The following is a 24,660-nucleotide window of genomic DNA, read 5'->3' on the forward strand; positions in this document are numbered from 1 at the left end:
CTTGCAGCCCATGGTGTGGACAGGTTCAGTCTTCTCTGGGTGGAGAACTGGCTGGAGGGTCGTGCCCAGAGGGTAGTAGTTAATGGAGTTAAGTCCAGCTGGTGTCCTGTTACGAGTGGTGTCCCCCAAGGGTCAGTTTTGGGGCCCATCTTGTTTAATATCTTTATTGATGACCTAGATGAGGGAATTCAGCGTACCCTCAGTAAGTTTGCAGACGACACCAAGTTGGGAGGATGTGTCAAACTGCCTGAGGGTAGGGAGGCCCTTCAGAGGGATTTGGATAGGCTGAACTGCTGGGCTGAGCTCAATGGGATGAGGTTCAATAAGACCAAGTGCCGGGTCCTGCACTTTGGCCACAATAACCCCATGCAATGCTATAGGCTTGGGGCAGAATGGCTTGAAGACTGTAGAGAGGAAAAGGACCTGGGAGTGTTGGTTGATGCTCGGCTCAACATGAGCCGGCAGTGTGCCCAGGTGGCCAAGAAGGCCAACGGCATCCTGGCCTGTATTAGAAATAGTGTAGCCAGCAGGAGCAGGGAGGTGATCATCCCCCTGTACTCAGCTCTGGTACGGCCGCACCTCGAGTACTGTGTTCAGTTTTGGGCCCCTCACTACAAGAAGGACATTGAGGCCCTGGAGCGTGTTCAGAGAAGGGCAACAAAACTGGTGAGGGGTCTGGAGCACAAGTCTTATGAGGAGCGGCTGAGGGAGCTGGGATTGTTTAGTCTGGAGAAGAGGAGGCTCAGAGGAGACCTTATTGCACTCTATCACTTCCTGAAGGGGGGTTGTGGTGAGGAGGGGGTGGGCCTCTTCTCCCTGATAAATAATGACAGGACGAGAGGGAATGGCCAGAAGTTGCGCCGGGGAAGATTTAGATTAGACCTGAGGAAACATTTTTTTTCTGAAAGAGTGGTCAGGCACTGGAATGGCCTGCCTAGGGAGGTGGTTGAGGCACCATCCCTAGCGCTGTTCAAGAAGCGTTTAGATGTGGTGCTAAGGGATTTGATTTAGTAGTTGGGTAGGGATAGTGATAGGAGGATGGTTGGACTAGATGATCTTGTAGGTCCTTTCCAAGCTTATGATCCTATGAACCTATGAACCTAGAAATTATATTATTTATTTTTATTTTATTTCTGTGAGGAGGTGAAGCGAGAAGACAGATTGATAGGTGCCTGTCAGCCAGCAGTGTTCAACCCACCATGAGATCATATTGTTACATAGTGCCACATCTAGGTATGCCTTCTTGATCTCATTACAGGAATATATATCCATGTTTTAGCAATTAAGAAAGCACTTAGACATATTTGTTTTCAGCTTTATATTACATGGAGTAATCCAAATGTTTCTTAGCATTTAGGTGGCTCAAGAAAAATGTGTCTCCCAACTTCACAGCTCTTACCCTCCAGCACCTTATTCTTATTTTATGAATTACATGTAAAATCTTCTGTGTGATTAGTACATAATGACAGATATGGAAAAGTATGAGAGCTGCTCCAGAAGTAATACCTTATATTTTATTATGTTGGCTAGTGACATCAAAGGTTGCTGATGGTGATATGGCAAGATGATGGAAGATTCCACCAGTATTCTGCAAAATTCTTTTACTGCATAGCAGATGACAGAAGAGGGACAGTCTAACAAAATGACATAGAGGTCCTCATGATGTGAAAGTATGTGAGTGAATTACTCCATGATTTAAAAATGACACCCATGGATATTCACTGAAATTTGTGGAACTTTTACAGAGACCAAACAGTGAATCTTGGCACAGTGATGTGGTGGGTGATGTGCTTCAGCAGTGATGACAGCAAAGTGAAAGACAGGCTATGTTCCAGATGGCCTTGCACAACCATCATACCATGAAGTGAAGAGTATCTCAGTCATCTCATCTGTGTAAATCAGTGGATTATGGCCAGGGAACTGTGTACAGAGCTAAATACCAGCTTCATTGTGTTGGAAACGATGGTGACAGTGTTGGAATGTCAGAAAGTTTGCATCAGAAGGGTGCTATAAATGCTCACATGGGGACAAAAAAAAATATCTTATGCAAGTTTTTTGGAACTTACTGAACCAATTTAAAGCTAATGGTGACAGCTGAAGTCAAGATGGCAGTCCATGGAGTGCTGATGTGAATTCCTCATTGGAGAAGACACAGTTCTCAATGTGTAAAGTGGTGTGCACTGTCTTTTGGGATAGGAGTGATTTTTCTTCATTTCCTGGAACTCAGACAAAACATCAATTCTGACCTCTACATTACATTAAGCTGAAGGGTCAAATTTCCAGTGTCAGGCAAGCAAAGAAGACAATCTTTCTCTTACAACACCAGGATAATATGATACGAATGTAGAATGCAGGCTCTTGTTCAATGCTGGCAAAAACAAATAAGTAACAATGACAACTATCTTGAAAAATTGTGTTTTGAAGCTGAGAATTTACTCTATCAAATAGTGTTGTTGTGTTCTTTATATCTGTTATGGTTTCCATGGAAATAAATGATAAACAACTTCTGAAGTGATATGAAATGTCTGAAGTCTGTTTCTCTACTTTAATGTCCACAATGTGATAAAATTAACCACAGCAAGGAAGACAAACCACAAAGTACATGAAAAAATAAGAAAATGGAGATTACCATCTTCAGCTTCTTGCTTAGTTTCTTGGTTAGATGCCATAAAATGTTCTATCTGAATCTGAGTGATAACAGTATTAAAACAGTGCTAAATTAAAAAAGATTTATATTGATTATCATAAGCAAGAGCAAAATATTTTTACCCTATGGGGAAAAAAAAAAAAGTCTTTTCTTTCAATGTGTTCATACAGAACTAACATAATCTTTGACTGGTGACTGTACACACTGGTACAATTCAAATATCAAATCATAGTTATAATATTAGAGAATTAAAGAACAGTATTGGGACTAATTTTGTATCCACCTACTTGAAAATACAAGCTTATCTTGGAATTATCTTCAGTCAAGCCATTCAAGACTCAGAGGGAGCCATAATGGAACTATAAATAATCTTAGATAGTTTGTCTAGGCATAGAAATATCATACTTTGAACACAGAAACTTCTTGGAACGTAATTAAATTGTGTACAACCTACCTGGAGAATGGAAAATGGAAAACTTCCTTTCTAAAATCTTTTTTCTAGTAATTAATTTTATGTACAATTGAAAATAAGTGCATAATCTTTTTAAATCACTGAATATGCTCATACTGTGGCAATTTGAGCAGGCATCAGTTACAGGTGCATGAATGTAATGAGTCCTAAATTAGTTAAGTGGAAAATATTCAGAAGGCTAAGAGCAAGAGGAAGTGTGTAAGTAAATACATTTCATATTAAGCTTCAAATTATTCATCATAATTAAAAATATTGTACCAGAAAAGAGAGGTTGCTTTTGTGTTAAACCATGATAACCTCTATGCAACACCTCTCAAAGTTTGAATAGAAAACAATTAAATTTATGTTTTTTAAAGATAAACTTTTACACTCTACATATAAAAGCTGAGGACTGTTTTACAACCTGGTTTTACATTATTAAAAGTCCCTTGAATTAATGGCATTATTTCACCAAAAATGATGAGGAAAATTAACCCCTTAGTAGAATACTGAAATTTCCAATATTACAACGCTTTCAATATGTAATGACAGGAAGTGCTTCAAAATTAATACACTCATTTTAAATATTAAATAATATTCCAATATGTATTTTTTATTAATACTAACAACCAAATGTTAATAATCATGGAAAAATAATCTAGAACCAAATAATTGAGAAGGCAAGTAGAGAAAAATCAAGACTGAAAAAGTTATACAATGTGACTAAGCAGGATAGTCTAGTTTTCTAAACAAACAAGAAAACAAATATTCTACATAATTATTTCCAATGGCAATTTCATAAATACTTCAGTTATTATTATTATTATTATTATATTATCACATTTTGTGCTTTTCAAAATGAATTTTTATTCTTCAATTCTGATTTATTTCCATTTTGAAAGCAGCAAAAAAAATTTCCTGCATGAGTGTATCCCAGAAAGATTCCAAGGGTTAGTTTTACAATAATGATATTATCAAATTGAACATAATTATTGCAGTACATTCTGCACTGGATTATGTACTTTTGCTTCTAGATTATCATCAAATTGGTTGTACTGAGCAGTTTTATCTTGCCAGAAAAAGAAAAAAAAGTCATGATTATTGTGCTGGGTTTTATGGTACAATAAGTAGAGCACAAAATACTGCAGGTATGAGCCTGTATCTTCAGGCTGGATAGACAGCTGATACTGTGTGCAGCCTTGCTATCTTATCCTTTTGTCAAGACTTATAGAAGTTCTTAGAAAGATTCTTTGTGACATGAAAATATTGAGATGGGAGAGATGATTTTTAGCAAACTTGAAAAAAAATTGTCTTTACTAAAAAAATCAACTATTTTACATGTAGAATGCATTTTCTCATTAGTTTACAGTTACTTTGAACTTGAAAGTTCAGTCCTTTTGGAGTTTTATTCTGTTTGTTTATCTGATTTATTTTATTTTATTTTATTTTTTTGAAAGAAAAAAGATCTTCATAATTTTAAAAGAAAATAAATTTATGTAACCATTTTAAGAAAGAGCATCTGTATTCTTCTTCATTTATCAGATGGTTGTCCCATCTGAAGCTATACATCTCTTTATTTAAAACATTGTCTTTTATTAGGAGATCCTGAAATATAAGAACTTATGTCTTATGGCTTGTATAATTGTTTCAACCTCTGAAAAGAAATGAAATATTTTCTGCAGAACATATATGATTTTTTTTTCATTCAATTACATTAGGGCAGTATACTGCATCCACTTTGAAATCCTTTGCCATAATCACAATGAACATTCAGCCTGCAGCCAAACTCATAACATTTTACACAGGCCCAGCACATCTATGGCATCCATTAATGTCTTTGCTATTTGTCTTAGCTACTAATCTGTAGAGAAGATTGTGGCTAAGAGAAGGCAGAAGGAGATACACGAGCAGATGTGCAACTTGTACATATACTTCTGTATGTATATGCATGAATGTCAGTGTTAATTCTCCAAACTCCCTTGCTGATGTATGCAGTTTTCCACCACTGACAAGTGCCTGCATCTTAAGGTCTAATCAATTGGAACATATACTTAGTGTTATTCAATTTACAGAAATACCATAGGGATGAATTTATCACAAATTGTTCATTGATTTCCATAATTGACATTCTTTCTCCAAATCACGCAAATGGGAATTATGTTAGCAGTGGCTTTGCTAATTGGAATTACTTTCTGGAAAGGAAAACAGTATGTATAAATTAACATTAATACTATATGAAACTAGCATTACTATAGCTCTTTTTCTTGACTTTGGTACTACAGCATGAGTCATGGCAAATATCTGGAAACAGTGAATGCCTCAGCAGTCTGCTAGTGAAGAAGAGAACTAGCTTCCATCAAGCCCCTGTGCTATTTGCCTGTGTGAAGGAGGTCTCTCAGATATTCTAGGTCATTTACTTAGCAGTACATTTTTGGTGAGGCAGTCAAACAAAGCCATAGGCAAAATGGTCAGTTCAAACTGTTCATCTGACCAAGTATATTTTATGGTGAGACAGATAACTCAGAAAGCTTGACTGCTTGTATTGATTAGAGGTTTGATTCACTTGCCTTAACTTAGGAGGTTAGCACCATTTCAGACACTGTTGTAAATCAAGATGCACCATCAAATTGCCAGATATGACAGAGGACCTCAGAACTGAAGTTTTTGACAATTAACAATGTAGGCTATTCCTAAAACAGATGAACACTGTAGGTGCTGTAAAATTAGAAGGGATTAAATCTATTCCTAAATTTATTTACTCTTCTATGCTAAATACCTATATTCAATAATAAAAAGCTCATTACAGATAAAAGAGGTCATATGTCCCTTTCATTTCAAAAAGTGCTCTAACCACCAAGTTATAAATTCAGACTTACATATGCTCTCAAGCCAAGTTAATATTTAATTACTTGAAGCATAGTGGAACAGCTTTGGCAGAAGGGATTGAGAGGATTCCTTTCCCTTGAATAACCTTCAGACTAATAATTAGTTAATCTCAATGGAAATGCAGTCTCATGTCTCTGAATTCAGAAATAAAATATATCACAGAATCACAGAACTGTAGGAGTTGAAAGGCACCTCTAGAGATCATCTAGTCCAACCCCCCTGCCAATGCAGGCTCCCTAGCCCAGGTTGCACAGGTAGGCATCCAGGCAGGTCTTGAATGTCTCCAGAGAAGGAGACTCCACCACCTCTCCGTGCAGCCTGTGCCAGTGCTCCATCACCTGCACTGTGAAGAAGTCTCCACACACATATGTGTAGAACTTTCTCAGTTTGTGGCCATTTCCCCTTGTCCTGTTGCCACACACTGCCAAGAAGTGTCCAGCCTTGTCCCTTTGCCTCTGCTCCTTAGGTATTAGCTATCATGCTCTTCATGATAGCTGTCATCATGAACATATTGGATAAAAAGCAGAAACTAGTATCACTCTGCAGATTAGAAAAGTTCATGTGCATCTCAGGGAGCATGATTTTGGGTATAACATAATCGATTTGCTTTTGAATGGCTACATTAATCATCTTTTTAATTACTTTGTTACATTTTAAATAGGATAGAGAACTCAAATTTCTATTTATTTTCTTGAATCTTATTGTGAGTGGGTGGAGATTGAGTTGAACATTTGACACATGCAAGAAACTGAAATTGCCACAGACATTTTCTGCTTATATGCTATACAAGAAGCTTGTAATGAGACAACAGTGTGAGCTTGCAGCCTTGAAGGGCAATAGCATCACTCATCAAAAGAGGGGTGACAAGCAAGGAGAAGGAGTTGATTGTCCCCCTCTAGTCTGCCCTCATGAGGCTCCATCAGGAGTACTGTGTTCAGAGGAGGGACATGAAAATGGTGAGAAGGCTAAAACACCTCTCCTACAAAGAAAGGTTGTAGGACTTGAGCTTCTTCATCTTTGAAAGTAGAAGGCACCGGCGAGTCCTCATCGCGTTCTTCCAGTATTTGAGGAGAGATTATATACAGGAGGGAGACTGATTTTTTTACATGGGTAGGTAGTGGGTAGGCAAGGGGGAATCATTTTAAACTGAAAGAGTAGAGATTTAGATTATATGTCAGGGAAATTTTTATCTCAGAGAGTGGTGAAGTATTGGAACTGGCTGCCCAGAAAAGTTGGGGACTTCCCAACCCTGTAAGTGTCCAAGGCCAGGTTAGATGGGACCCTGTGTAGCCTGATTTAGTGTTTGACAACTCTGCCTATGGTAGGGAGGTGGAACTGACTGATTTTTAAGGTCCCTTCCAACCCAAGTCATTCTGTGATTGTATGATACCATGATATGATTTTATGATATAATTCTGTGAGTGTGTTTCCCTCTCTCCAGTAAGTCTGCTAATAATATAACTATACAATAGATATAATTCAACAATTTTGTAAGAATAGACTGTTCTTAAACAGTTTACTTTGTGTGTTAGGAGCCAGCAATATTTTATTAGTAATAAATGACTCATTTTAAGATGTTTTTCCCACTATATAATATTTTTAATGTACACTATACAAGGATAAAAACCCTTACATATTGAATTTCTGTTATGAATCAATAGATTTACTTTCAGAAATTTATTCAATATGTAACTTCTAGCTTCAGTTGAAGTCACTGGTAAAATAAACCTGGTCTGTGAAATAGTACATCAAATACTTTTAATCCTCTTTCTCATACACTAATCTTGTAACATAATGTTCCTAATTCTTTAGTGTTTAACATACTGTGGCTATTTACATCTATGCAAAATGACTGTAAATTGAAAGAAAGAATGTATGATCTTAATCTGGCAATGTTTACACTTATTTTGTTCGGGACTAAAAAAACTACACAAGACAATAGTGTTTCATGTATCTGATTCTGTAATATCTCCCAAGTGTGTCTTAGATCTTGTAATAATGGATGGAAAGGGTTGAGAAGCATTAGTCAAGACTGTTAACGTGGAAGAAACCACCAAGGCAAAGTATTTTATCCAAGTTTCACTAAGATGTAAATAGTTTATTTTCCTGTAATACTTGTGATGAATGATCACCGAGGCAATCTATTCAATTAAAGAGATTTTTGAAGTTATAAACAGTTTCATACTATTGCTTTCAGTTACTTTTAGTAAGAGGTGTGTGCTGACTTGACTGTGTCATAGACTATGATTCTAAGAATATGTATGTATACCGTGTACATTTTAAGTCCCCACAATATGTAAGAAAATAGATAGGAAACAGATTTTGCTTCAGCAAACTATTGATTACCATTGATTTCTTCAATTGTATTTAAGAGTCAGTGCAAAAAAAAAAAAAAGAAAAGAAAAGAAAAGTTGATAGTCTCTGGTAACATATGCTTTGAGGTAAAGGTGATGCAACTGAAGAAAAAAACTGAAAATTAATCATCTGACATTAAGCTCAAAATACTGATAGATTAATTGAATAAGAGTCTACTGTTCTTGTTAGGAAAATACATTATTTTCTTCTTACTTCTACCTAACTAAGGACTGTCAGAGACCTTGTGAATGATAAGTTGTTAGCTTTTCAGTCAGTCTCTTTCTTTTCTGAGTTGCTGTCTCACTCCAACACTATCCAGGAAAAATTTTACTTCATGATTTAAAAAAATGTGTTTCAATAAACCAAATTTATCTGATATGTAGTAAGTGTGTGCTGATAAAGCAAAGAGAAGTTGTAAAGGATGGCGTCTCACAAAGGAGACCCATGAAACAAACATCTCTCATAAGTAAAAGAGTAAGAAAAGAACAAAAGAACATGAAATATAAGAACAAATCACAAATGGTCCAATAATGGATGATGAATCGATATAATCTTTGGAGCTGTGTAATACTGTTTCAGTAATAAAAAATATACAGAAGAATATTTTGACATATAAAACATTGTTAGATTAGAAATAATAGGGAATTTCAAAACCATGTATTAAGAGGAAGAAAGGAAAAAATGTTAGCAAACAGAAATAATCTCAAGCACACTTTGAGTGTGGAGGAACAAACCATTAATATTAACAGGATACTATTCTCAGAATATAATTTAGGATGTGGAAGATGCAACCTTCCTGACTTTCTGTTTGAGCAATGAGTACACACAGGTGCAAAGAAGAGATCAACCTAGTATCAGAGAGAAAGCAGTAAACACTATAAAAAGTTTTTACTTAGCATTATTGCAGATTAGTTATAATGACTGGATAATTTGGAGTAGAAGGATTAGCACCACTGTAACTGGACTAATAACTCTTTGATAAGATCACTAAGATTTTAAGGTTAACACTAAACTCTTGGATTCTAATTTAAGTGGTATTTCTTCATTACACCTACATTTCATGTGATAAACTACATTGCACTTGAAGATTTGTTGTTAAAATTTGTAAGGCAATATCCTGAATATCCTGTAGAAAGAACTCTATGATCTATAATATTTGGATAATAGAATTTTGAAGAAAGTTGTAAAAAAATGTAAGATTCCAGGAACTTCTGTTATAAGGCAGAAAATTATCAACTGGAAATGATTGGAAAGTACAGAATGGTAGTCAAAGAACTATAGCATGACATATATACCACATAAATCATGCATCCATTAAAAAGGAAAAGCCTAATACAAATTACAAAAGTACTTCCACTAGAAATACAGAGTTCTTAGGCTACCTCAGAGTATACTGGTGAGACTATACTGGAGAATGTTACACTATCTGTTTTCCTGGATAAAATAAAATTATACTGAAACTGGAAATCGAGAGAACTAGTAAATGAGTGTTTTCTGAGAAGAATATAAAGCTACTGTTTACTTCGTTGAACTGAATGGATACCAAGATGAATATGATTATTGTTTATAAATAGTTGTGGAGTAAAACATGCTAAGGAAAAATGGTGGCCACTGTAAAATAGGTGTGCATATATTCAAATTTGAAAATAGGAACTTTAGAGTTATAAGATTCACAAAACATTCTTTGGTAAAGACAAAAAAATAAGGAATGTATGCAGAATTATACATGCAGTTGCAGAGAAATGACATGATTACCAAAAATTACTTTCTAATCTTTTTCTTTTTTAAATAATACTACTGATGCATTTTGTCTTACAAATATATACCAAATTTTTCATAAATATTTTTCCAACAAAACAACTTCAAGATTCAAAAGAATCTGCAGTACCTACTTTGCAGACAGTAATTTATTATGCGAAATTGGAATTATTCAAAGCACTTTGTACGTACATAAAATACAACACTATATCTCTCTGTAATGTAACAATTTATCTATTTATTTATTTTAAGTAATAGCTGAAGAAAATCTCTTCTCTGTTTCCTACCTTATCACCTACCTATTAATATGATAATGTAATTGACTTGGCTTGTCAGAGAATCTTAAACATTTGCTGTATAGTAGTTCATAGAGATTGCATTCTACTGATATGCGAATTATTTTTCAACATCTCAATTAAGTCTGTGCTCAACTGTCCATTAAGCCCATGGATAAAAACCTCTCATTGAAAAATAAAGATCCTTTGAGACGCTTGATTTTGTAATACCTTTACATATATGCATACATTATTTTCTTCAGACTCAGAAAGAATAATAGTATTTGTTACTATAATCACATTATATATCTATCTTAACAAAAGCTAGGCTATTAATCTTAAAACTGATTTTTTCACAAAGCTTCGAAGTACAGCAATATTAGAGAAGTGAAGATATATCTCTTAAATCTTGTGAGAATTGAAATTAGGAATATAGGAATAAAATAAATTTGATCTTAGAAATAATGTTTTTATTCATTTTATAATTATTTCAACGGTATTAATTCCTGGGATTTCCTTTGCTTATTATAATAGTGCAAAATGTTTATTAATTGCAACAAAATGTCTCCTGAAAATGCTTCTTCATACATCTTAAATCACATAGAATCATAGAATCATAAAATTATAAGATTACAGATTCATAAAATGGATTGGATTGGAAAGGACATTATTGTTCATCTATTTCCAACTACTACGACATGAGTAGCGTTATCAAGCATTGTCCTGGGCCACAACCTTGAACAAATCCAGGGGGAAAGCATTCACAACATCTCTGGACAAGCTGTTCCAGTGCCTCACTATCCTTTTGAGTAAAGAATTTCCACCAAAAACCTAACCTAAATGTCCCTTCTTTTAGTTTAAAACCATTCCTTGTCATTTTATCGCTATCTAATCATACAAAAAGTCAGTCTCTCTCCTGCTTATAAGCTTCACTCAAGTACTGGAAGGATGCAATGAGGTATCCCTAAAATTTTCTCTCTGCAAGTTGCGCAAGGTGAACTCTTTCTTCATAGGAGAGATGCTCCAGCCCTTTCTTCATCTTCAAGGTCCTCCTTTGGACCCATTCCAACAGTTCTTTCTTGTGTTAGAGACCACAGCTTTGAATGCAGTCTTCCAAATGTGCCATACAAGGACAGAGTAGAGGAGAATTATCAATTCTTGCACCTTGCTGGTCACTCCTGTCCTTATGCAGCCTAGGATCACAGAATCACAGAATTGTAGCAGCTGGAAGGGACCTCTGGAGATCAAGTCTAACCCCACTACTAAAGCAGGTTCCTTACAGTAGATTGCATGGGAGAGTGTTCAGGAAGGTCTTGAATCTCTCTGGAGAAGGAGATTCCTCCATCTCTTTGGACAGACTGTTCCAGTTCTCTATCATTCTCACAATAAAGTTCCTCCTCATGTTTTTATGGAATTTCCTGTGTAGCAGTTTTGCCCATTTCCCTTTGTTCTGTGTCTGCCTGTCACTAAAAATGCCTGGTCACATCCACTCAACTCACAATTCATTTGTAAACAGTGATGAGATCACTTCCCATTCTTCTCTTTTGTAGATTGAATAGTCCCAGGTCTCTTAGCTTTTCTTATATGTGAATGCTCCAGGCCCCTAATCACCTTCATGGCCCTCCACAGGACTCTGTCTTTTCTGAACTGAGGAGCAGAACTGGGCACAGTGGTCCACAACTGTATATTTTCCAGAGCAGAGCATAGGGGGAGGACCACTTTCCTCACACTTTAGGGCATTGTCTTTTTTTTTCTGAACCCCAGGATAACATTGGCCTTCTTGGCTCCATAGGGCTGTTTTCAACAGTTCTTCTCCCAGTCTTTGCAGACTTCCAGTACGCTTTGTTGAACCTCATTAAATTATCATGGGCCCACTATTCAATAGAGCATATTGTGCCAAGTTCTATGAAACTTAAATAAAAACTGTTATAAAGATGTAATTCATCTTTGTCATAACATTAGAACTGTACCTGGGTTTCTCTGTGAAAATCAAGGTGGATCAAAGGCAGTTACATTTACACAGAATGTTTCTACTTAAATGATACAATGGATGGACTTGAGACAATATCAGACATCATGATTTCTATGACCTTTATGACACAGCATTTGGCTAATGTTCCAGAAGCTATCCAGGAAGGAATTTCAGATAGCCCTGAAAACTTTCCTCAGGCAGTTTCTATGCTTAGAAAAAATGATGACAGCATTTCCATCCTTCTCTGTGTTAAATATCAACTTGAATGGAGAACCCAGTCATCTCAAGTTCTCCTCATGTCAGTTTTCAAGACAGAATTAATCAAACTTTATGCAGATAAGTTTTAATATTCAGTATAAATTGTTTCTGCAGACACAGGAGTTATTATGCTGGACAGCTTAGTGTTTGCAGGTAGACAAGAGGTGTTTAGTACACAGTTTAAAATAATAAAAATTGATCACCATACCAGAGTGCAGCCGTGTAGGACCACAAGCCATCTGGATTAGAAGGATTTGGCAAAATTTCAGCATTTATCATCTCCATCATGCATCAGAGTCTGGTAAATATCCAGAGAACTGATTGTCCTGTTCAAGGTGTTTGATTACTCCGATATGAGTATTACCCTATGTAAAACATCTCAATAAATTGGTTTGATTTTTAAGAAACACTCTTTCCAGGAGTCTTTCTGACAGTATAGACAGTATAACATGAATTATGTTTCCTTATATATGTTTACATTTATAGACGGTGAATTCTTTGTATGTAAGGAAAATCTCAAGAAAGTTCTTCTGTGATATATAAGGTTTTTGGATAATTAGTGCAATACAAGAACAAAAAGACTAGTTAGAAATACAACTGAATGCATATTGCTATACTAGAGATGAGAATAAAAATATCCGTTTGAAGTGAAAACATAACCTACTATGTTGTATAAGTTATTTTAAAGGTATTTTGTGATTTTGTCACTGGAAGATCTCAATACACCTTTATACACCTAAACCTGCATACCATGACAAACATCAGTTAAGTTTAATAAGTGCCAGCTGCAGAAATAATAGAAATAATTACTTTTTTTTTCTTTCTTGCATGCAGGGCACAAATGTTCAGCATTGTTATAAGTGATGTTGTATTTGTCATTTGTTTGTTAAGTCCTAAACCAACTCAGAGTTTTAGGACTTGCTGATGGGCTTTGTTTGTGATGAATATCTATGAGACAAAACATTTGCATAGGTAACTTCTTCATTTAGTGTATACTGTAGTTACCGATCAGTTCTTTAAGTGCTCATGGAGAATAACAGGAGTAGAATTGTTATATACAATTTAGTTAGCTTTCAAATTAATTTAGATGAGAGTATTTGCTCTGTTTTAAACAGTACATTCTGATGTAAATCATGCCTATCAATATAATTTCAGTAACAATGTTGTTAGAAGTAGATGTTCAAACATTTTCAGAATGAACGAACACTTTTAGTGCCAGTTATTTTTAAGAATGGTAATATCATAAGTAGGATTCAAAGAGTTTCCTTTTGCTATCGTGTTTTGGCTACACTGTTCTATTAGGATTTATTATGAAGCTTTTCTAAAATTCCATCTTTTCTTCAAAGTTATGCTTTTTAAAGTATTTTTTTATTGTGAGGTAATGTATGGGAACTGTTGAATCACAGCCTGAACTACTGATTGATCACCTGAGGTGAGCACTGAGTCAGCTGCAGGAGCACAGGTGAAGGCAATGTTCCTGTGTGACCAGAAGGGGTGGAGTCTAGCTCCACAGCTCCTAGACCCCCATAAAAAGGCTGACTGCCACTGAGGAAGGATCTCTTTTCAGAGGTTGCTCCCTTTGGAGTTTTTTTATACTGCATGCCTAACACAGAGATGAGTATTTCATTTATTTTTGATTATCTTTTTCTGCTGTAATAGTATTTCTAGTTATACAAGCTGTAAAATAACTGTTCTAACTACATTACTATTTGGAGCTGTTCATTCTTTTAACTCTACAAGTAATGATCTCAGTTTTGATCGTTTGACTAACTGTTTTAAGTATTACAGAAAATTATGTTTTTTGTTTTTTTTTTTTCACAGTTAGATATGATCTGGTCCATTAGGATTGGAGAGTACATCTTTCAGTTTTGTCAGAAAGGATTGAGATGATCCCTTTCTTCTGGATGACTTTCAGATTAGTAATTAGTTAATCTCAATGAAAATGTAGTCTTATATCTCTGAATTCAAGAATAAAATGAATCTATGTGCTTCTTGATAGTTATCTTCATGAACATATCATCATAGTGATATCCTTTTTCATTTTTCTCCAGAAAATCAGTAATAAGTATCTCCCTGCAGCTTAGAAAAACTTACATATGCCTTAAAGGAACACAGTTTAAAGTATATTATTCTCAGTTTTCCCTTTTGAAAAGCATTATTAATCACTTCCTGAATTATACCTTTACCCTCAGTAGTTAATTAGTATTTTATTTCACTGCAGTGCATTGTATTTCCAGTTTGAAATAAAGCTTGTGTACATGTATACTTGCACACCGATGCAAATCCAACACTATTTTAAAATACCTGAGAAGAGAGTATCTTTGAAAACAAAATTGCATTATACACCTTTCGAAAGTAACAATAGAATCCTTCCTCCTAAGAATGACTTTCTGGTGATTAAGAGTGAAGAAACTGTGGACAATAGAACCACAATCTGATAGTGAAGATGTTTTAGTGCCACATTCAGGTGTAATTCATTGGCATTCAATACTTTTTATGCATTTATGCTTCAAATTTTCCCACAAGTTTCTTATAGCATGAAAGCAGAAACTTTGGCTCAAGTAGTTCAATATGATTTTTTCAGTCTTGATCCTCATGTTTTTTTCCAAAAAGCTTTAAGTCTTGTCTCAGAAGACTATGCAATGCAAAATGTTGGAGCATGATTTAAATGAGGAAGTTAATCTCATTAAGTGGACAAGTCCCATGGAAATTGCAGGGAAATTCCTGTAGCTAACTACCAAAACAGTTTAAAATGGTTTTGGATTAAGCAAAACAAGTAAACAAAAAAAAAAAAAAAAACAAAGAAGCAACTTAACGTTCTCTTATATCCCAATTGATGTTGAAATTGTATAGCCTGGCTTATAGGTACAGCTTGAGAATTCCAGCACTGACATCTTTTTTTTTGATATTGCTGGACGACAGATGCTAACATGTAGCCTATAAAATGTGTTTGTACAGCCTGCATAGCCATGAGGAGGCAAATCTCCAGTGTTTTTATATGCTACTGTCTACTTCATATCTTTTTAAACACTACTGAGACAACTGGCATCTCATTATAGACTTCTCAAGTAGATCTTGGAGATCTTAGTCTTCGATTTTTAATCTGTCTCTTGACTCTCACTGGAACTGAAGGTAGTGTGCAGATGCCTAAACATTGGCATCCAGAGATATATTAAACACTCACAAATATCCTGACTGCTCTCCAAGTGCCACCAAAAGATAAAAATCTACTTTTTTATTGTTGTTGTTGTTGTTGTTTTTGGTTTTTTTTCTGTATAAGGTAAATGACTCAGGCTCTGAACTGGATGCGTGTTCAAGAAACTGAATTCCTCTTAAAAAGTTAAAATGCCTTCACCCACTTGAAAATATTAACTTCACATTTTAGTGAGGAAAATGTTTCTTAATTACAGCTTTTAATACATTCTGAGTTCTGAATTAATGTGCAAATTTGAATTTTTTACATGTAAGTAGGTAGAAAATATCATAATACAGAAGGCAGTTCATGGATGATGGTTCAGTCCCTTAACACATACATGTAGCTGGTTGATTACCCATATATTTCTGTCATCCTGTTAGCCTCATGTATAACAAGTGGCTCGAACCTAAAAGAATGTGGATGCATGTACAAATCCACAGAGATCTCAGCAAAACATGTATCTTTATCCAATGTGGTTATAGTGCATTTAAATCCTTAAATATTTAAATACATATTAATTTCAACCATGCATCTTCTCTAGTGCATAAATCTTCAAAATGTTATCCCTGTTGTTTCACCATGCTGTCTTTTTTAAACAAATTGGTTCTGAAATAAGAACTCATGCCTCCAAGGCAATTCAATAAATGTGTGCACCCAGAAACACTGTGAACCCCATAATTAGTTTCTTCCCTAGGCATGTCTAGCACGTATCAGGACCCAAGTGGTGCTGCTTCCCAATGTTTCTCCTTTTTCCTGCTTGCTTGTATTCTTTCCACTCTTGTTATAGGAAATCTAACAATTTGGTCAAGGAAGAAACTTCAGTGTATTGAATCAAAACCATTAGCCTGAGATATCACAGGAGAAGAATTTCAAGTGTTGCTGTGGCATGTTTTCTTTTAGAGAACTAATAATTGTTTAAATTTTTGAATATCTTCATCTTATTTGAAATCAATCTCTTTATTGCTTTAAATTTCCTGATTTCGGGTTGATTTCAAAATCAGTCCTAACACAAATGGTACCTCTAAGACTTGTTCCATATGTGCTGTCCTAGTAAATAGGTGTGAGGATCTCATTGCTTTTAATTTCATAGCTTTCTATCAATCATGCCTAGAAGTACATAGAAGATAAACAGTTAATCGCATATATAATAATATTGGATAAAACATATGGGGGTAACTTTTATTTTTAACAGAATACATCTGACTAATCAGTACCAAAATTGTTAAAGACCTGTTTTCTGGTCTATCTAGAATTATTGTCCTCCACTCCCACACCAATCATAGAGTTGTAAGGGTTGGAAGGGACCTCTAGAGATCATCTAGTTCAACCCCCATGCCAAAGCAGACTCCCTAGACCAGGTTGCACAGGTAGGTGTCCAGGCAGGTCTTGAATGTTTCCTGAGAAGGAGACTTGGACATCTCTCTTGGCAGCCTATGCCAGTGCTGCATCACCTGCACTGTGAAGAAGTTCCCACACACATTTGTGCAGAGCTTCCTATGCTTCAGTTTGTGGCCATTTCCCCTTGTCCTATTGTCACACACTGCTGAGAAGAGTCCAGCCTCATCCCTCTGCCTCCTACTCCTTAGATATTTATAGCTGTGGATCAGATCCTCTCCGAGTCTTTTTTTCAAAGCTGAACAGACCCAGGTCTCTCAGCCTATCCTCATAAAGGTGTTCCATGCCCTTTGTCATCTTTGTGGCCCGATGCTGGTCTTTTTTGAGGAGATCCCTGTCTTTTTTTTTTGTAGTGGGGTGTGGAGAGTGTTGTCGAAACTTGGCTCGCCGAAAAGGGCCTTGGAGACCAAATACAGCTGGTCAGCAAAAATAATAGTAGCTAAGGGCGTGCTGACCTGGTGTGTAAAACAGGAACCATAAGAACAAAGATAAGATCGTTGTTTTAAGGAAGTGCTGACCGCAGAAACCGCAAGAACAGACACATGGAATAGCTCAAGCTTAGCCAATAGGGAGCTCAGGCTTGCAATATGTATGAACCTCATTAAACTAACAGTATAAAAGAATGTAGCCTTCTGATTAAAGTTAAGACTTACTGATCATCTACGTGGTCGTGTGTTTTTCTCCCGCCGCTCCAACAGTGGGGAGCCCAGACCTGGACACAATAGTCCAGATGATGCCTCACCAGGGCAGAATAGAGAGGTAGGATCACCTCTTTTGACCTGCTGGACATGTCTTCTTCTTGCACTCCAGGATCGTGTTGGCCTTCTTGGCCACCAGGGCACACTGCTGGCTCATGGCCAGCCTGTTATCCACCAGGACACCCAGGTCCCTCTCCTCAGAGCTCCTCTCCAGCAGACCATCTCCCAACCTGTACTGGTGCATGCAGTTATTCCTCCCTAAGTGCAAGACTCTATGCTTGCTCTTGTTAAACCTCATCTGGTTCCTCTCTGCCAAACATTACAGCCTGTTGAAGTCTCGCTGAATGGCAGCACAGCCTTCCAGTGTGTCAGTCCATTCCTCCCAACTTTGTATCATCAGCAATCTTGCTGATGGTGGACTCAATCCCTTTGTCAGGGTCATTGATGAAGATGTTGAACAGGACCGGACTAAGCACTGATCCCTGAGGACCACTGCTAAGTACAGGCCTCCAACTGGACTCTGTGGCACTATAGTTACAACCCTCTGAGCTCTGCCAGTCAGCCAGTTCTCAACCCACCTCACTATCCACTCATCGATTCCATACTTCCACAACTTTGTTATAAGGATGCTGTGGGAGACAGTGTCAAATGTGTCATGGTTTTATGATTTTTGTTATCAGTATTCCACATCATAATATCATGTAGTGCATTGGGAGTTAAAGAATTAATGCTCCAGTTCTGTATATCATCAGTAGTTCTGGGTATATCTGTCTCGGAAGAGAACTACACATCCCAGAGGACTTTGTGATGCTTTGCGTTTTTCCGTTTTCCTCTCAGAGGGAAAGATAAAAACTGTTCATGTGTCACGAGACACAGGCTCTTTCCCTTTCAGATAGACACAGCAGTGAGTGCTCACAAGCAGTCTTGCCTTCAGTGTTTTGTGTAAGGCCTTCGGGTTTTTTTGGATACTCTCATCTTAATTGATTTATTAGCTTTAATTCCAGTTATATTGTATTATATTGTTTTATTTTGCATTTCAATATCTTATTTAGTAAATTAGTTTTCCTCCTCAGATTGTTGCTGCTGTTTTTAGGCCCAGCTCAATATTCCTTTTTCCCTTTTCCCCTTTCCTTGGGTCAGGGGTCTGGGGGTCCCCCACTCCAACCATCATGGTACCAGACCAAACCAGCCCATAAGCTGTTGACAAAACGCCTTGCTGATATCAGTGTAGTCTATGTCCACTGCTCTCCCCCCATCCACACAGCCATTAAGGACATCATAGAAGGCTACCAGTCAAGCATGGTAGCATTCCCCCTCGTGAACCCATGCTGACTACTCCTGATAACTCTTCCAACTGCCAACTCCCTCAGCACACATGTAGATGCATCCCATTGGGACCCATGAGTTTATGTATATTGATGTTGCACAGACCCTCTTGGACCATCTCTTCCCTCACCAAAGGGAAGCCTTCTGTTTCCAAGACCATCTCACTTACCCCCATGGTCCAGGAGTCCTGAGGGGGAGTTCCCACAGTGAAGACAGAAGCAAAGGTGTTCAGCACCTCTGGTAAACTGCCTTTATGTGAAAACATACTTAGCATGTCTTATATAGCATGTCTGTAGCTGTATCTGGAAACTAATGAAAGATACAGACCCTTCCTTAAACCATCATCTTATATTAGATATAGGGATTTATAATTTATCTAATTTTAGGAGTTGGCAAAATTGTACTAGATGAAACTTATGGTGCTTAAAGTCCACCACATAATTTTTTTGACATTTTGTAGAATACCAGTATTTACTTTTTTGTTACTTTCAGTCCTGAGCCAAATAAATGAACGTGATAGTCTGAACAAAGTTTACACTTTAAAATAAAATACCTGGTTCCAAAATAAGCCCATATTCAAATCACAGTTACAGTTAAATCCCGAGTAACAGCCTTTCATTTACTAACTTTTCAGCTTTTCATTTCTTTGGGTATTTTCAAGTTTAGAAGGTAAGAGAAAAAATACAGATCTGTATGCAGTTCTGAGAACTGAGTACCACATACTGTTTCTGAATAACAGATTATTTCCTTTGCAGGACATAGCTGTTAAACCCTTCCCTTCCTCACAGCCCTCTAGCATTCCAACTGAGATAATCAGGAGAAAGGACTTGGCACCAAATGCAAATGTGAAACAGGATGGTGTGAAGCTGCTTACCAAGCTGTTAGAGCCAGAGAAAAAACAAAGATCTGTACCAGATAAAAACTTTAATCCTATCTGCAATGATATAAAGGAAGAAAAAGGCAGATGTTAGAATGATAATCTTGGTGATCTGGAAATCTGGCTGCCAGTTCAGAAATTGTAAATTAAATTAAGTACAGGAGAAAACTACATCTTTCAAAACAGAGCAGGACAAAAACTCCAATAGAGAAAGCATCATTAGAATTTGGATACATTCACTCTGCAGGCAACTTTTCCTTTCTGCTGGGGTCTATCTTGCTTTAAATTATCTATTGTATCCATTCCTCACTTCTGTTAAAAGTCACCTGCAGCTCTGTAGAATTTCGGTCTTGTGGAGATAATAGCAAGGAAAAAAAATGAGCTGTTTAGAAATGATGAAGGAAAAGAGAATTAGCTCCCCAAGTATAGGATAGAATCATTCAGTTATATAGCATATTAGTTAAAAATGAGTTTAGGAGACAAATGCATATGGTAGCCTACTGCTTCAGCACAGCAGTTTTGTCAGTTAAAGGTTTTTTGAGTTGTCCTGCTTTGGACTTATAACAATAAGTAGCAGAGAAAAACAGATGGTATGAGGATGCAGAAGTGTAGTAGTCCACTTAAGCAAAAAAGTGATTGTATAGTGAATGACATATACAAATATATAAATATATATGTAGATATATATAAATGTGTGTATATATAAGAAGAAGAAGAAAAATGCATCAATTAGAAGAAACATAAAAGTCTATGCCATGAATATGGAAAAAAAAGATATCAGGAATGTATCATTTTCCTTGGCTACAGTAAAGTACGTATTTAGAGCAAGAATATTCTAACATTTAATTTGAATTATAATTTCCATTTCTATTTTCTTTCTTACAATAATGCAACACTGAACCAGAATCTCATTTAGCTTTCTCAATGTATGTCTTAATTTTATTAATTTTGAACATAATAGAAATCTTTTAGGTGCTATAAACTGCTATCCCTTTCTGTAACATATTTTGAATTGTCGTGAAACAGTTTTATGTATGCAGAAGTTAATGCACTGCTAAAAGTTAATTTTCATATGTCACAGGAAAATCTCTTGAGTCATTAGATAAGTTATATCATTATGAACATATATTACATATGCACACATATATCATAGAATCATAGGATAACTTGGGTTGGAAGCAGCCTCAAAGATCAACCAGTTCCAGTCCCCAGCTGCAGCATCCAACTTGGTCTTGAACACCTCCAGGGAATGTGGCATCCACAGCTAATCTGGGCCACCTGATCCAGCACCTCAGTGAAAAACTTCCCTGACATCTAATCTACAACTCCCCTCCTCCAGTGTAAACCATTTCCCCTTGTCCTGTCACAATCTACCTATGTAAAAGTTGATTTCCCTCCTGTTTATAATCTCTCTTTAAATATTGGAAAGCTGTAATTAGCTCTCCCTGGAGCCTTTTATTCTCCATGTTAAACAAGCCAAGCTCACTCAGCTTGTGTTCATCAGAGAGGTATTCCAGCCCTCTGATTATCTTTGTTGCCTTCCTCTGGACCCTCTCCAACAGCTCCACATCTTTCATCAGTTGGAGGCCCCAGATCTGGATGCAATACTCCAGTAGGGTGGAATACAGGGAGACAATCACCTCCCTCGCTCTTCTGATCACCCCTCAGACCAGGATATAAATGTCCTTCCAGATTGCAAGTCCACAGTGCTGGTTTATGTTAAGCCTTCCCTCTTCCAGGATATCTAAGTCCTTCTTGGTGGGGCTACTCTCCTGTAATATTTATACAGGTATACATATGTACATATATATACAAATTACTGTATTTTTCTGTATATGTTTCTATATTTTTTGTTGGTCAGAGAATATTTTAGTGCTATTATGTTGAGTCTTAATGAGTTTGTCTCCAAAATGGGCTTTGCTAAAATGACTCCAATGCTCGGAGCTTCAAGTAAAATATCACGTAACTCTAGACTTGTCTTTTTAATTGCTATTTTTGCATATAATACATGTAGAGAGAGAGAGCATAATGGAAATGATTCTTTATGTTTTATTTATTTATTTATTTATTTATTTATTTATTTATTTATTTATTTATTTTACTTCTGAATAGAAACAAAAGTAGATTTTTATTTTATAGTATAAATAATTATAGTAAAAATTTAAAATTAAGATAAATATAGAGATATCTCAGAGAAAAGACTGAAAGAACATTCTAACTTATCTCCATGAGATGTGTGAGTTTTATTATTGTCTTTCTTTTCTTTGAAATTCAGAAAGAATGACAGTATATCCAAGTTAAACATGCATCTTTCCATTAGAGTTGAAAGCTTTAAGGATTCCTAAAATGTAACTGTAAACATATTTGCATGCTCAGTGCTCTCTCTATTAAGTTAGTGAAGCACTCAGAAAATAACTACTCTTATTTCAGTGTTTCATTTTCAGAGCATCTTGAAAAATAAGAAAAACAGCTTAACATTCTTCATCAGCACACTTCTACATGTTTTGAATTCCACTACAATCACTTTTAGCTTTCATCTGTGTAAAATTAAATCCAAACAAAAGCAAAGGTCAGTTCAGAATCTCAAATATAATGAAAAAGGAAAAGTCATGACAGAGAAGGCTGATCTCTGTGACTTGGATTCTTATAACAAAAGGCTCTTCAGATTCTATTGAATTAAGTGCAGCAGACTCAAAATATTTGCCAATCTCTGCTTATTTCCTGTGGGAGCAGAAGAGCAAAATTTATTTCTGAGAAATGTTTGCCATTAACAATTCTAGGAATGACTGATCCAGAAAATGCAAGATGGAAAAATCTTTGCTACTTGGGCCTCAGCTATCTATAGAATTCTGTAAGTTCTCCTAATTGATTACTGACAAAGTCTTAGGAAGTTAAAATTATGACATTCCTAAATAAATAATAAAAGATGTAAAACAAACAAACAAAAGCAAACAAAACAACACAGCCAAAATTTATGATCTGATATTAAAAGAACTGTACTGGGCAACTCCAGCATACGTGGTGCTCACTTGCCAAGCCTTAGGTGATCACTCTAACTTCGTGGTATATTACATTTCTTTCCAAAAATAATTTCACTATTTCTCTCTAATGGAGTTATAATTTGAGTGCTGTCTCCACTTTCATTTTACCAATAAGATGTCTAGAAGGTTTTCTATTTTACAGGATGAGAACAAGTTTTCTGAGGTCATTGAGAAGTTTATGGAGAACAAACAGTGGATGTGAGTGCAGTGGGGTGGTGAGTGGTACATATCAGCAGAGGCAATAGCAACAGTGGGTCACATCCACTGGTGCAGATTTTTTTAAGCGAAGCATGTAGTCTCTAGTTCAGTTCTACTGATAAAGCACAGTTAATGTTGGTGACTAGGCTGAAAATTCTCAGTGTTTTGTCACTGAGAATTTGCTCTACAAAATAGTGTTATTGTGGTCTTATCTGTTGTAGCTTCCATAGAGATAAATAGGAGGCATTACTTTTGTAGCAACCCACATATTATCCTAATTTAAATATCATGATTCCATTTTTACTACCCTAAATTCTTTCATTTGAAGTTCATTATAGCATCTAGACAGTGATTAATAGAAAGGAGGTTGTAGTGAGCCAGGGATCAGCTTCCTTTCTCATGTAACTAGCAATAGCATTAGAGGAAGTGGCTTCAAGTTGCACCAGGGGAAATTCAGACTACTACATCTCTAAGAGTGGTCAGGCACTGGAATGCTCTGTCCAGGGAGGTGGTGGAGTCACTGACCCCTGGAGGTGTTCAGGGAACGTTTAGACATTGTGTTGAGGGACATGGTTTACTGAGAACTATTGGTGATAGGTAGGCAGTTGGACTGGATAATTTTGTAGGTCTTTTCCAGCCTTGGTGATTCAATGATTCTGATTTAATCGTGTTCTAAAATGTATATGTACACATACAGAAGAAATATTATCTAAAAACAATGTGATATTTTTAATCCATTATTATAGTAAATTTCCATCTTAAATGTGTATATTTTTACTATATAGAATGAAAAAAATAATACAATTCTGGAATTTTTTATGCAGCTAGAGTTCCATTTTATAGCTTCTAATTGAAGAGATATTTACTTGAGGCTTGTTCACTGAACATCTGATGCTATACTGATTAGCATGGTGGTGTGAACACTTCTGAAGCATAGTAGATTGCCTGTCGTGTGACACAGAATGCATATCACACAGTCAATGTTAATGGGAAAAGTAGAAATTGATGTTCCTCATTTCATTAATGTCCCTTCTCTCTCACCTGTCCCTATTTGCATCCCTCATTCATTACATATTTGCAGAATTAGAAAAGCCTTCCTTAGAAACTTTTAACTGATTCTTCACCTGTAAGAAAAGGATCAACATATCTATCTAAGCATTAATGTCACTGACACAACCTGTTTGCATGTGCATGAATATCCAAAATTTATTGAAATATGCATATGTTATAGCAACTCTAAAAAGTTGCCTTGATTTGTTAAATAGTAAGAGTCAAGTAACAGAAAATGGTCAGTTACTAGATTTTTTATTATTCATCCGCTTACAAC

Source organism: Cyrtonyx montezumae, unplaced genomic scaffold, assembly GCF_038088225.1.
Source record: "Cyrtonyx montezumae isolate F1298 unplaced genomic scaffold, pur_monq_1.0 scaffold_3, whole genome shotgun sequence".
NCBI classification, from domain to species: Eukaryota; Metazoa; Chordata; class Aves; order Galliformes; family Odontophoridae; genus Cyrtonyx; species Cyrtonyx montezumae.